The sequence below is a fragment of the Schistocerca nitens genome, chromosome 3 (genome assembly GCF_023898315.1).
Source record: "Schistocerca nitens isolate TAMUIC-IGC-003100 chromosome 3, iqSchNite1.1, whole genome shotgun sequence".
NCBI lineage: Eukaryota > Metazoa > Arthropoda > Insecta > Orthoptera > Acrididae > Schistocerca > Schistocerca nitens.
Window position 1 is genome coordinate 508,177,185 of NC_064616.1, and position 12,428 is coordinate 508,189,612.

Genomic DNA, 12,428 nt, shown 5'->3' on the forward strand with positions numbered 1-12,428 from the left:
AAACAGGAGAATTAACTCTCATAATTATTTAATTATTTACTAATGCTGTATCCGAATATCGAGATTAGGCTTTGGAATCCACAAGACCAATAGAAATGTTGAAATTTCTAGGGACTGGTGCAACATTACAACTGGTCCATTTGTATGAAGGGCCAGGCGACACATAGTAAAAGTAGGATCAAACTGATCAACCTAAAGCAGGCACATTGGAATACCTCTAAGATTAGTCCGTGTATCGACAGATTTTGCTGAAAATTTGAGTTTTACAGATCATGGAAAAAGCAGTGGCAGAAGTGAAGCATATAACTGCTGACATTCTGTGAGCGATTGGTAAAATCCGAACAGGCCAATATCCATGCATTCAAACGACTAGTTCCAGAACACAGCTTTTGACAACCAAAGTGTTATATATATCTGTAATACCACATCGATACATGCCGAATTTTCTATTTTTCCACTTTTCCGTTTTGATTTTTCGTGTGGCAGGAGACTCCTTGGGGCTCTTGCGCGTTGGTCTGGTTATCCTAGCCTAGTCATACCCCTTCTTCCACAGTGAATGCTCGGAGAAAGCATGTAGACTATGAACGCAGTATCCTAACGTATTCAGCTCGTTCCCATCTCCCACGTTTTTCAGTGCTTAGAGAACCAATTGCATAGAATTTAAGTCTGTCTCATTTGAAGTATCATATTTTATAGAGACTGAGTATTGCGATGGGACACTTGGATTCCTGAGCGTGGTCATAGTGTGCTTGTCAAGATATTTTCTCCATCTATTCGTCATTATTAATAAGAGAAAGGTTAGAATGACATAAAAATCTCCTCTCTCTCAGTGTGTGTGTGTGTGTGTGTGTGTGTGTGTGTGTGTGTGTGTATGTGTGTCATGTTAAAATGGCATTGTATCTGAGAAATGTATACTAATTTTCGAATATGGGCAATCATCAGCTGTATAACGGAATGACAGCAATGAAATTTTGTACTGGACTGGGACTCAAACCCGGATTTCCCATTTATCGCGAGAGGTTGCATTACCATAGGCTATCTGAAAACAATTCATGGCCAGAATCAAAATGATTCAAATGGCTCTGAGCACTATGGGACTTAACATCTATGGTTATCAGTCCCATAGAACTTAGAACTACTTAAACCTAACTAACCTAAGGACATCACACAACACCCAGTCATCACGAGGCAGAGAAAATCCCTGACCCCGCCGGGAATCGAACCCGGGAACCCAGGCGCGGGAAGCGAGAACGCTACCGCACAACCACGAGCTGCGAACTGGCGAGAATCAATTTGGGTTCATGACATACATGAGTTTGGATCTGGCTATGAATCGTGCTCGGTTACCTAATGGTACTGCCGGCATAGTAGCTCAGCATATTTGGTCAGAGGGACGGCTGCCCTCTGTACTAAAAAAAACTGAGTGATGAAACCAACAACGAACTTGAACAGGTGCCATGCAACCAAATGCAACTAACAATAATGAGCAAAATCAAGAAAAAATGCTAAGATCGCCATTTGCGATAAATGGGAAATCCAGGCTCAGGTCACGGTCGAGCACAAATTTTCATTGTCACCATTCCATTATGCAACTGATGGTTGTCCACACTTGTAAGTGCGCATACATTTCACATATTTCATAACAGCTGTAGTCGCTGCTGTTCCTGTTTCTCCGGATATGCGTACATGTCCAAAGAAACTTTGCATCATACTTCTGAACAACACAGGCACTAAAATATCGTATGGCATCATATCTACATCCACATCTACAACCATACTCCGCAAGCCACCTGACGGTGTGTGGTGGAGGGTACCTTGAGTACCTGTACCGGTTCTCCCTTCTATTCCAGTCTCGTATTGTTCTTGGAAAGAAGGATTGTCGGTATGCTTCTGTGTGGACTCTAATCTCTCTGATTTTATCCTCATGGTCTCTTCGCGAGATATACGTAGGAGGGAACAATATACTGCTTGACTCCTCGGTGAAGGTATGTTCTCGAATTTTCAACAAAAGCCCGTACCGAGCTACTGAGCGTCTCTCCTGCAGAGTCCTCCACTGGAGTTTATCTATCATCTCCGTAACGCTTTCGCGATTACTAAATGATCCTGTAACGAAGCGTGCTGATCTCCGTTGGATCTTCTCTATCTCTTCTATCAACCCTATCTGGTACGGATCCCACACTGCTGAGCAGTGGGCGAACAAGCTTACTGTAACCTATTTCCTTTGTTTTCCGATTGCATTTCCTTAGGATTCTTCCAATGAATCTCAGTCTGGCATCTGCTTTACCGACGATCAACTTTATATGATCATTCCACTTTAAATCACTCCTATTGCGTACTCCCAGATAATTTATGGAATTAACTGCTTCCATTTGCTGACCTGCTATATTGTAGCTAAATGATAAGGGATCTTTCTTTCTATGTGTTTGCAGCACATTACACTTGTCTACATTGAGATTCAATTGCCATTCCCTGCACCATGCGTCAATTCGCTGCAGATCCTCCTGCATTTCAGTACAATTTTCCATTGTTACAACCTCTCGATATACCACAGCATCATCCGCAAAAAGCCTCAGTGAACTTCCGATGTCATCCACAAGGTCATTTATGTATATTGTGAATTGCAGCGGTCCTACGACACTCCCCTGCGGCACACCTGAAATCACTCTTAGTTCGGAAGACTTCTCTCCATTGAAAATGACTCGCTGCGTTCTGTTATCTAGGAACTCTTCAATCCAATCACACAATTGGGGAACTGTATCGAACGCCAATTTTTTTTTCAACTAAAATAGTGGTTGTGGGGGTGAGGGCATATAACACTCATAGTTGGAAACAACACAAAAGTAATGCACCATTATCTGTCGTTAAACCTAAATTTATTTGTGTTGTAGCCGAATTGGTCGCGACCTGCGACCGAAATGGTTAAAACCGATTTCGGTCAAAGTCATTTTCGTTATCAAATTGGGCAGCACAGTACAATCACCATGTGCCTGGAAGCTTCTCTGAAGCACAGTGCTTTCGATCTCCATCCCAGGGGATAAACTTGGAGAAATAACCTTATAGATACGCCACACATTTCCTTCTTAAACATTACAGACTATCTTTCACGTTACTGTTCTTGACAGTCCATTAGCGCACAGCTGCCCTCCTCTGGCACAAAACCGGTACATATGTAGCCAGTCCTCACCGAGTGTGTCTTAATATGTAAGTTAGCTCGTTAGTGGTAGTGAGCCACATGCGTTTTGTACCGTTAGATCTGTTTCCAAGAACGTTGTGTAGCTTAAGACGGAGCCACCCAACCTACCCCTGCATGTACACAACCAGGGCGTGTAACCTCACAAGCACAGATACTATGGGCCAGAAGCCCCGTAAATATGCTACTAATGTGTGGGCCAGAAACCTCGTAGATAAGCTACTAACGTGCATGATTCAGTAAGTTTAGTGCTGTGTTCGTCCCAACGGGGACAGGAAAAATGTGGACAACGTGGACGGCTCGTGTTTCAGCGCGAGCTGGTAGAGGTGCACCGCTACCGCGGGACGCTGCAGCAGCAGCAGCAGCAGCAGGAGCAGCAAGACGCCGCAATGGCGCTGCCGACCAGCCGCAAGCGGCGCACGCCAGTGCCGCCCAGGGAGCTGCCTTCACTCCGCTCACAGGTGCTCCTCTCTGTCTCTCTCACTACCTCCCACAGTACGCTGCTCGACATGAAACTCCAAACTCGATAATGAGGAATCTAACGAGTTCTTACCTGGAAAATGCCCGAGGAGAGTATTAACAACGACGTCTTTAGCAGTGGCGCGACTAAGGAGTGGTGTCATTGATAAAAGCTACGTTGGTGAAGGGGAAGAGTTGGTATGACGAAAGAATATCGAGTTGACTGTTAGTTTGTGTACACGGTCGTTTTCATAATTACACATCAGAGGATGAAGCAGCCCTCAATCGCTAGGAAAGTGTGGTCTGCCAGGACTGTAGACCGATCTATAATAAAACTCTCAGCGAACTGTAAAAAATTCAAGGACCGTTAACGATGTATGAGAACGGTGGAGTGTCGTGATAGAATACAACCACCTCAATATATCAATGCTCATAGCAATTGCAGTCAGAACCGGTAAATCAAACATACAAACTCAGGTATCCATGGAAGGGCTCGACAGCGTGACCCTAAACACTCAGAACTTACAATCTATAACTTGAGGCATCTTTTCTAGATCTCTACAAATGAGACTGACAGTAATAACTCACCGTAAGCGCACCCACTCGTAAAAAAGCACTCCGTCTTTAGGCCACGAGTGGCCTACCGAAACCATCCGACCGCCGTGTCATCCTCAGTGGAGAATGCGGATAGGAGGGGCGTGGGGTCAGCACACCGCTCTCCCGGCCGTTATGATGGTATTCTTGACCGAAGCCGCTACTATTCGGTCGAGTAGCTCCTCAACTGGCATCACGAGGCTGAGTGCACCCCGAAAAATGGCAACAGTGAGCATGGCGGCCTGGATGGTCACCCATCAAAGTGCCGGCCACGCCCGACAGCGCTTAACTTCGGTGATGTCACGGGAACCGGTGTATCCACTGCGGCAAGGTCGTTGCCATCCACTTGTAAGATGCATGAATTATTAGGTCTGATAGGGTGACTGTCACATCATCATCTTCAAGTGCCTAACCCACATTAATGGTGCTCTGATCAGCAACCATGGTATCTAGAGCGGCTGAACCTTCTTAATATTCCCTCTAATGGACCGATGCGGACATTTCAGCGGCGCACACCGTCTGATAATTTCTCATTAAGGCCAACAAGTGTCTGATATCCGCAGGTAAACCTTAAGAGGATGTGGGCACCACAATGTACCTGAGAGAATGGCTGCCATCGATGGTATTGCTCTCACCAATCGTAGCTATTGTGGTTTTCGATGTTGATTCATATCAACCTCTAGCATCACGCATAATCTTGTACCACCAAAAACATTCGAAATATGTCGAAGAACATTTATACCCAGGCTAAAATTGGATTGTGAGTAGAGTCAATAACGTTCGAATCGGTTAAAGATCTCGCTCCCGCCAAATCTCACTTGTTTTCTGACTTCAGCTACGACCTCATTCACTTTAATTGACTGTTATATTCCTGTTCATTCTTTGAAGCGTCGTATCAGACGATTGGCAACGCCGGCAGTCTCAGGCACAATTACCGACTGCGGGTACTTCCAACAGAACAGATGGAAATTTTAGGTTGCAGAAACAAACCGACCTTTCAAAAAAATCTTGAGCCTATATTTCGTCTCGACAGTACCCTATTTCTCCCGTGAATGTGTAAGTTTCCTTCTTTGCACAGCATCTATTGTCTATTTTTGACTTATCCGTTGACATAACACATCACTTGCTAAAACCATATAGCAACTCGGAATCAACATGAAAGTGCCGCATAGAATTCGGTATCACTGAATTGAGGATTCCGTTAGCGAGAGTGTGCAACCTGCAACTCACAATTACAGTCAACGTCCCTCTAATTTCATTCTTCTAGATAAAGAAACTCTTACAGGAGCTTGAGTTCTGTCACAATTAATCGTGTTATGGACAATGACGTGAATATTTTATTCTGAAGCTATATTCATTTATTTCTTGCACCATTAGTCGTGTATGCAAATATTTTATTTTTTCGTGCGTTACTCCATCACAGTGTTCTTGTGAAGCAGTGTACAGTGGGATCTCTGTAACTTTCTTGCATGTTATCCATGTAACACATTATAACAACAAACAGCGTCATTGCATTTTCCTAGGGAATAACTGTGAGAAAGACTAACTAATGTCACGCTTTATTACTTTTAAGTAAACTTGTTGAGTCATTTAAACATTGCACCGCTTTAATGACAACAAACGATAGGAAACAACTAAAATCTCTATTTGCTTATAGTATCGTTAGCTCTGGGCTCCCCAATGCAGAACTACCAGGATTCAGAAGTCTTCTTCGATTTTTGACAACTTGTGCTCAGCAGACAAAGCGATGGTGCACTAATAGCCTCAGTGGTATTATTATTGAATTTTTATCGTCCTCGTAATATTATGTAGGATTATTCCGAAGTTTCATTTTAGACGAAATATTATGGTATTCATTACTTCTACTAATGAGTTCTAGATTCATATTACCTCCAATAAAACACGAAACCAAGTTTCCATTTCCTAGGCCAGGCTGCCAGTGACGCACAGGCAAGTTATTCCTTACTTATCCCACTCTTCCCTCTCGCTAAGACAGAACGTCTGTGGAGTGGAACTGGTTCCCTCCTCTCTTTGTTAACCTCTGTGGCAGAGCTAGTACGAGGGCGTGCTGAAAAGTAATGTCTCAAAATTTTTTATGTGAAAACTTTTAAAGTGTGTTAAATAAGGCATAGGAAGGGTAGTATTCGCTACAGTTGACAAAAATGTTGTCAAATGATGAGGTCGAAGTTGAGTGTGATAGTGAAGTTATCTGGTACCTTATAATAGGTGTAGATGAATCTAAGTAAATTTTTGAATGTTTTTACCGACCACCCGACTCTGCTGTGACAGTTATAGCGTCATTCAAAGAAACTTTACGGTCAATATCGCATAAATATCCAGATCATGAAATACCAGTTGGAGGTGACTTTAACCTACCGAGTATAGATTGAGATGTCTGTGGATTCATTGTTGTTTTTACAGACAGACAGTCATGTGAAATACTCTTGATCACGTTTTCTGAAAACTGTCTTGGGCAGCTAGCTCGACATTTCCTACCCAATAGAAATATCTTAGACCTCGTAGCTACAAGCAGACCGAATCTTAACGACAATGTCAGTACAAAAACGGGGATTAGCGAGCATGATGTCATTATAGCAACTGTGATTACGGAAATTATTAAATTAGTCAAGAAGGCTAGGTGAATGGTTCTACTAGATAAAGCAAATAAGCAGTTATTAGCATTTCACTTAGGCATCGAAATGGGATCGCTTTGTTCCAGTAAGACCGATGTAAAGGAATTATGGGCAAAGTTAAAGCAGATTGTAAATCGTCGTCTGGAGAGTTATGTGCCTAGTACGTGGATAAAGAATGGAAAAGACACACCATGGTTTGATAACGAAATTCGGAAGGTGTTAGGAAGCAGGGGCTGTTGCATTGTCTGCTGAAAAGAGATGGCACAAATGACGACAAGCAAAGATTAGTAGAGATTCGTGCGTCTGTGAAAAGATCTGTGAGCGAAGCGTACTGCTACCACCGTCACTCCTCAGCAAAAGATCTTGCAGAGAACCCTTGAAAATTCCGGTCTTATGTAAAATCGCAAAGCGCATCTAAGGCTTCCATTCAGTCCCTTGTTGACGAGTCTGGTGTGGCAGCTGAAGATACCAAATCAAAAGCCAAAGTTTTAATTTTCACGTTCAAGAAATCGTTCATGCAGAAGAGTCGTACAAATATACCGACATTTGACCATCGGATAGATTCCCGTATGGACGACATACACTACTGGCCATTAAAATTGCTACGCCAAGAAGAAATGCAGATGATAAACGGGTATTCATTGGACAAATGCCCTCTAGTCTAGACGGTGCCCTCTAGTGCCAGGGCAGAGGGTTGCAAACATGTAGACATGTAGAATAAAGATGTAGAATGCTTACCACGTTTGTTTTATTTGAAAAAGCTGTAAGAGTTTTCACATTAAGAAACCCAAAGCATTACTTTTCAGTACGCCCTCTATGACCTGCTTTCTGCATTCCTCTCTGGCAGGGCTAAGTAAATACCTTGAATCATGTTAGAGTTTCTGGATCCGAATATTTAAAACCATGGTGTTATCTTGCTTACTCCACTCTTCTCTTTATGCCATGGCAGAATGTCTGCGGAGCGGGGGTAGTTCCCTCCCTCTCCCTATCGTCCTCCATGGCAGATTTAATATAGCCTGCTCCCTGTTACCATACAGTGACAAAGATACATCTTGAATCAAATTAGAGTTTCTGGATCTGATGTGACCTCACATCAATAAAAATAGGTGCTAATACATTATATTTCTGCTACTAATTTTGGTTATCCCTGTAGTGAGAATCATAACTATCGATGATGGCTAAATTGTCGAGCGGTAGTTATATGGGAAGGGTAAGAAACTGGAAGTGATTTTTGTGAAATGTTTGCCTGTAGTAATTTAGGGAAATCATGAAACTCCGAAACAAACATGTTACAACACCCTCATTGGCATTGTAGCGAGAAGGAAGCACTTCTCTGGGCGGCATCAATATCCTGGTGTCTTGCTGTTTCGGTAAGTCCCTCGCAGCACAGTAGTAGTGCTCAGTCGCCAGGTTCCATATAGGTGGTGATTCTTCTGAAGTTGAGTGTTTAGGGATGCCAGTTGTTAATTGTCAACAACTTGTTTTAATTCAGAAATTGCTTTGTCACACACGTCACAGAATCAGAGTTTCCCATATGGCGGCTCGGGGCCACGCCGTTATATTCGACCCTTTACCACATTAACACAGTTTTCTGACTTAACATAATGATAGACACTGTACACGACACGTGGGGTTCTGATAACTAATAACTTCACTTTATATCTTGTTTAACAGCTGAGATATGCACTCGTTACCGTTCTTTTAGAGCCGCCCAGGTTACTCGACCGTGCATTTTGAGTGGCTCCTCGCGAATAACTCGCCCTGTCTTCCCGAAGGACAGAAGAGACCCCCCCCCCCTTTCTCCGACCTGACGTCACGTTTGCGGACATTGTGGCGGAAGGTTGTCTCGGAACACTGTCTCAGATTGTATGATCCTACTCCCGAATAGTCGGATCTTGTCCCTACTAAGGTTGCACAACATTGTCTCCTATGATTTCATCTCTAATGCTCCTTGCGGTATTAGCCGAGCGGTCTTAGGCGCTGCAGTCATGGACTGTGCGGCTGGTCCCGGCGGAGGTTCGAGTCCTCCCTCGGGCATGGGTGTGTGTGTTTGTCCTAAGGATAATTTAGGTTAAGTAGTGTGTAAACTTAGGGACTGATGACCTTAGCAGTTAAGTCCCATAAGATTTCACACATATTTTGCTCCTTGCTGACGCTTAATTATTAAATGTACATGTAGCCTGGCTGCTACCGAGCAGTCTCGAGTGCATAAATATGCCTAATACTTGGCTTAAACACGTGAAGGGAATGCACATATGCATTACAATGTCTCGACAAGGATTTGAACTCGAACCCTCGAAAGTAAGAATGAGTTGGTTAATCTAACACTTCAATTGCGGTATTTAAAGTTCAAGCCTTATCTGTATTGGAAGAAGGTGGAAAAGGAGAACTGGCCATGGAATTGTTGAAGGAGCTATTTAGGAATTCGCCTGAAACGTTACAAAAAAATGGAGGAAAGCCTGAATCTATGAGACTGACGAGGCTATTTCCAAATATGAGTCAATCCCGATCGCAAGAATAGTGTCTTAAACACTATGCCTCTACGTCTGGTAATATCGTTGTCTGTACAAGGAACCGCTGCAAATACGCTCTATTTTCGTCTGATCATTCCAAAAACATTTAATTTCACCACTCCAGATTCAAATTACAGTTCGCGGTCCCGTGAACAGTGGCAAGGACATGTTAGGCGTTGTTTGCACCAGCTTAAATGGCTGCAGATTCAGTTTGATGCAGTCAGTGATCTGTCGGCACTTGCATGACCTTGAAAACCCAGTCACCTCTCACTGCTAGTTGTTCGCTTACTTCTGTACCAGAGCTTCAGTAGTACTCCCTTTCCGGCGTTTAATATTTTTATGCTGCTCAGTCATCCGTGTTACACAGCGCATCGTTAAGAAAACTAAATAGAAGACACCAGTGTACGAAGGGCCTTACCCGGATAGCCGCATGCGTTAACATGCTGCTTGCCGGATTTGGGGAGTCGCGTTGGTCCTGCATGGAATTCGCCCAGTGGAGTAACGACGAGTACCGGTGTGTCGGCCAGTCAGGACGTATTTTTAGGCGGTTTCCCACATCTGTCAAGGTAAGTACCCGAATGGTACCCACGTCTCGCCTGACATACACGATTCACAGACATTTCCAAAAAGTTCTCACAGTTTCACATGGATAACACTATATGCCAACAGACTTGGTTCCGTTCAGATGAGGAACAGAGGGAAGGGGGAGGGGGCGGCCACAGTCGACCGCAAACATTCGCTACGTCCAGCTTAGCATAACGACCCCGTGAAGATACCGGATAAGGCCAGGAAAAAGAAGAAACAGAAGGACAAACCAGTATATGAGGGGACTTCAAATAGCAAGATACACGTTACTAGTACAGTCCGAGTAACTTTTACTGAATGCTGCACTACACTTCAAAGTAACGCATGTACATGACACTATGTTTCAACATAGTCTCCAAGTCTCTATAAAAAAAATGTTCAGTACGTTCTACCAAACGTTCAGTTCCTCGACGGTAGAAAGCCGCTCATTTGCCACAGAGCCATTTGAGAATCGCTGCGTGAGCGTCCTCATCATTAGAAAATATCACCTCCCTCCCCCTCGTCCTAAAGTTCGCTGAAAAGGGTTAAAAAAGCATGGTACGAGATTTGGAATTCCCGATCAGCAACACCCACGTCTGTGTGGCCTTGGTCAAATTGTTGACACCATTTCGCTACGGCAAGACTCTATATTACATTTAGTTCATACGTCGCCAGAAATTCACGGTAAATCTGTGTGCAATTTAGACGTTTTGCCCACAAGAATCGTACTGTCCCACGAACTCAACATTACAGTACGTTTTCAGTTGCCCTGCCATTTCAGACGCGCACACTGATACACCTGTTACACGCACCGCAGCAAAACTATGACTGCAGGAAACCCAGAATATGTACTCTCTTCTGATAATACGCCAATTTTATTGCGCAATGGTCTTCGAGTGGGACGAACGTGCTACTCACTTTCTGAATCCTGTACATACACAAAAATTTTACAAAATTCTCTTCGCATTCCTCATGTTAGCTTCAAAAATTTGCAGTTTTCCATTATGTTTATACCGAATTGAGAGGCATATTGACAGTGTAATGGTAGTCTTCAGTAGACAGTAATAAAGAATCTGGTACCACGCGCCACAGAATTTGAGTCCCCGCCAGAAGCCATGGACGTAGAAGACCCCTAGAGGTCTCTGCACCATCGCGCCGTAAGCTGTGGCGGCGCGCGCATCCTGGCCCACATTTAGTGTGAGGGCGCCACAGTGGGACACGTGGTTTCAGCGGCCAATAGCGGCGCCCCCGATAGAGTACTTAAGCACCTGCCCCCCCCTCTCTCTCTCTCTCTACCACCCTGCCCTGCCTCCACAGGCCGTCCTTCTCCTTCGAGAGTCCCACCGCCTCTACCGCTCTTTTCTTCGCACTCGTGACCGGGATACACTTACCCGCCACCGGCAATTACAACGTCACATCCGCAACCTGCTTACTGCGAAGAAACGCCGTGCCTGGCGCCAGACAACTCAACAGCACGCTCCCCATAAACTCTTCCAAGTATTGGTCTGCTTTCCACCGCCTTACTGGGAACCGCCCCACCCCCCAGTACCCTCTCCTCCTTAATGACCGGCCCTTTCCTGACAACCTCAGTAAGGCCAACCACTTTGCCTCCCACCTCTCTGATGTTTTTTCCATCCCAGATGATCCCCACTTTGATTATTCCCTCTTCCCTGATGTCATGGACCGTACGAATACCTCTGTTCCTCCCCTTGCTCCTAGCTTCCAGTACTTGGGCCACACACCACCATCTGAAATTAATACTCCCATCACTACCCAGGACATCAGCCTCACACTCCGCACCAAACGCAACACTGCTCCCGGCCAAGACTGCGTTACCTACTGCCACCTCAAACACTGCCCTCCCTCCTTCCTTTCAATCCTTGCCACCCTCTACAATGTCATCCTTCCCACTGGCTTCTATCCCAACCTGTGGAAAACCTCCCGTATCCTGATGTTCTCCAAACCCAACAAGCCTCCATCTGATGCCTCTTCCTATCATCCTATCTGTCTCACATCGGTGTTCAGCAAGCTCTTGGAATCCATCCTTTCCCGGCGCATCCATCACCACCTCCGCCAACACCACCTCCTCCCAAACACCCAATGTGGCTTTTGACCTTCCTTCTCTGCTGATGACCAACTCCTCCAGCTTAACTCCCGTCGCTCCGCCATTTTTGTCTCCCTTGACCTCGAAAAGGCCTACGACCGTGTCTGGCATCCCGGTCTCCTGTTTAAACTCCAAACCTACGCCCTTCCTATCAACTACATCCGTCTGGTGACCTCCTTCCTCTCCCACCGCCCCTCCTATGTTACCATCCATAATGCCACTTCCTACACCTTCTACCCCTCTGCAGGTGTGCCCCAGGGCTCTGTCCTCTCCCCTCTCCTCTACCTCCTGTACACGGCAGATATGCCCCAACCCCCCCCCCTCCAGTACACCTCTTGCAATATGCTGATGACACCGCATTCCTCGCCCTC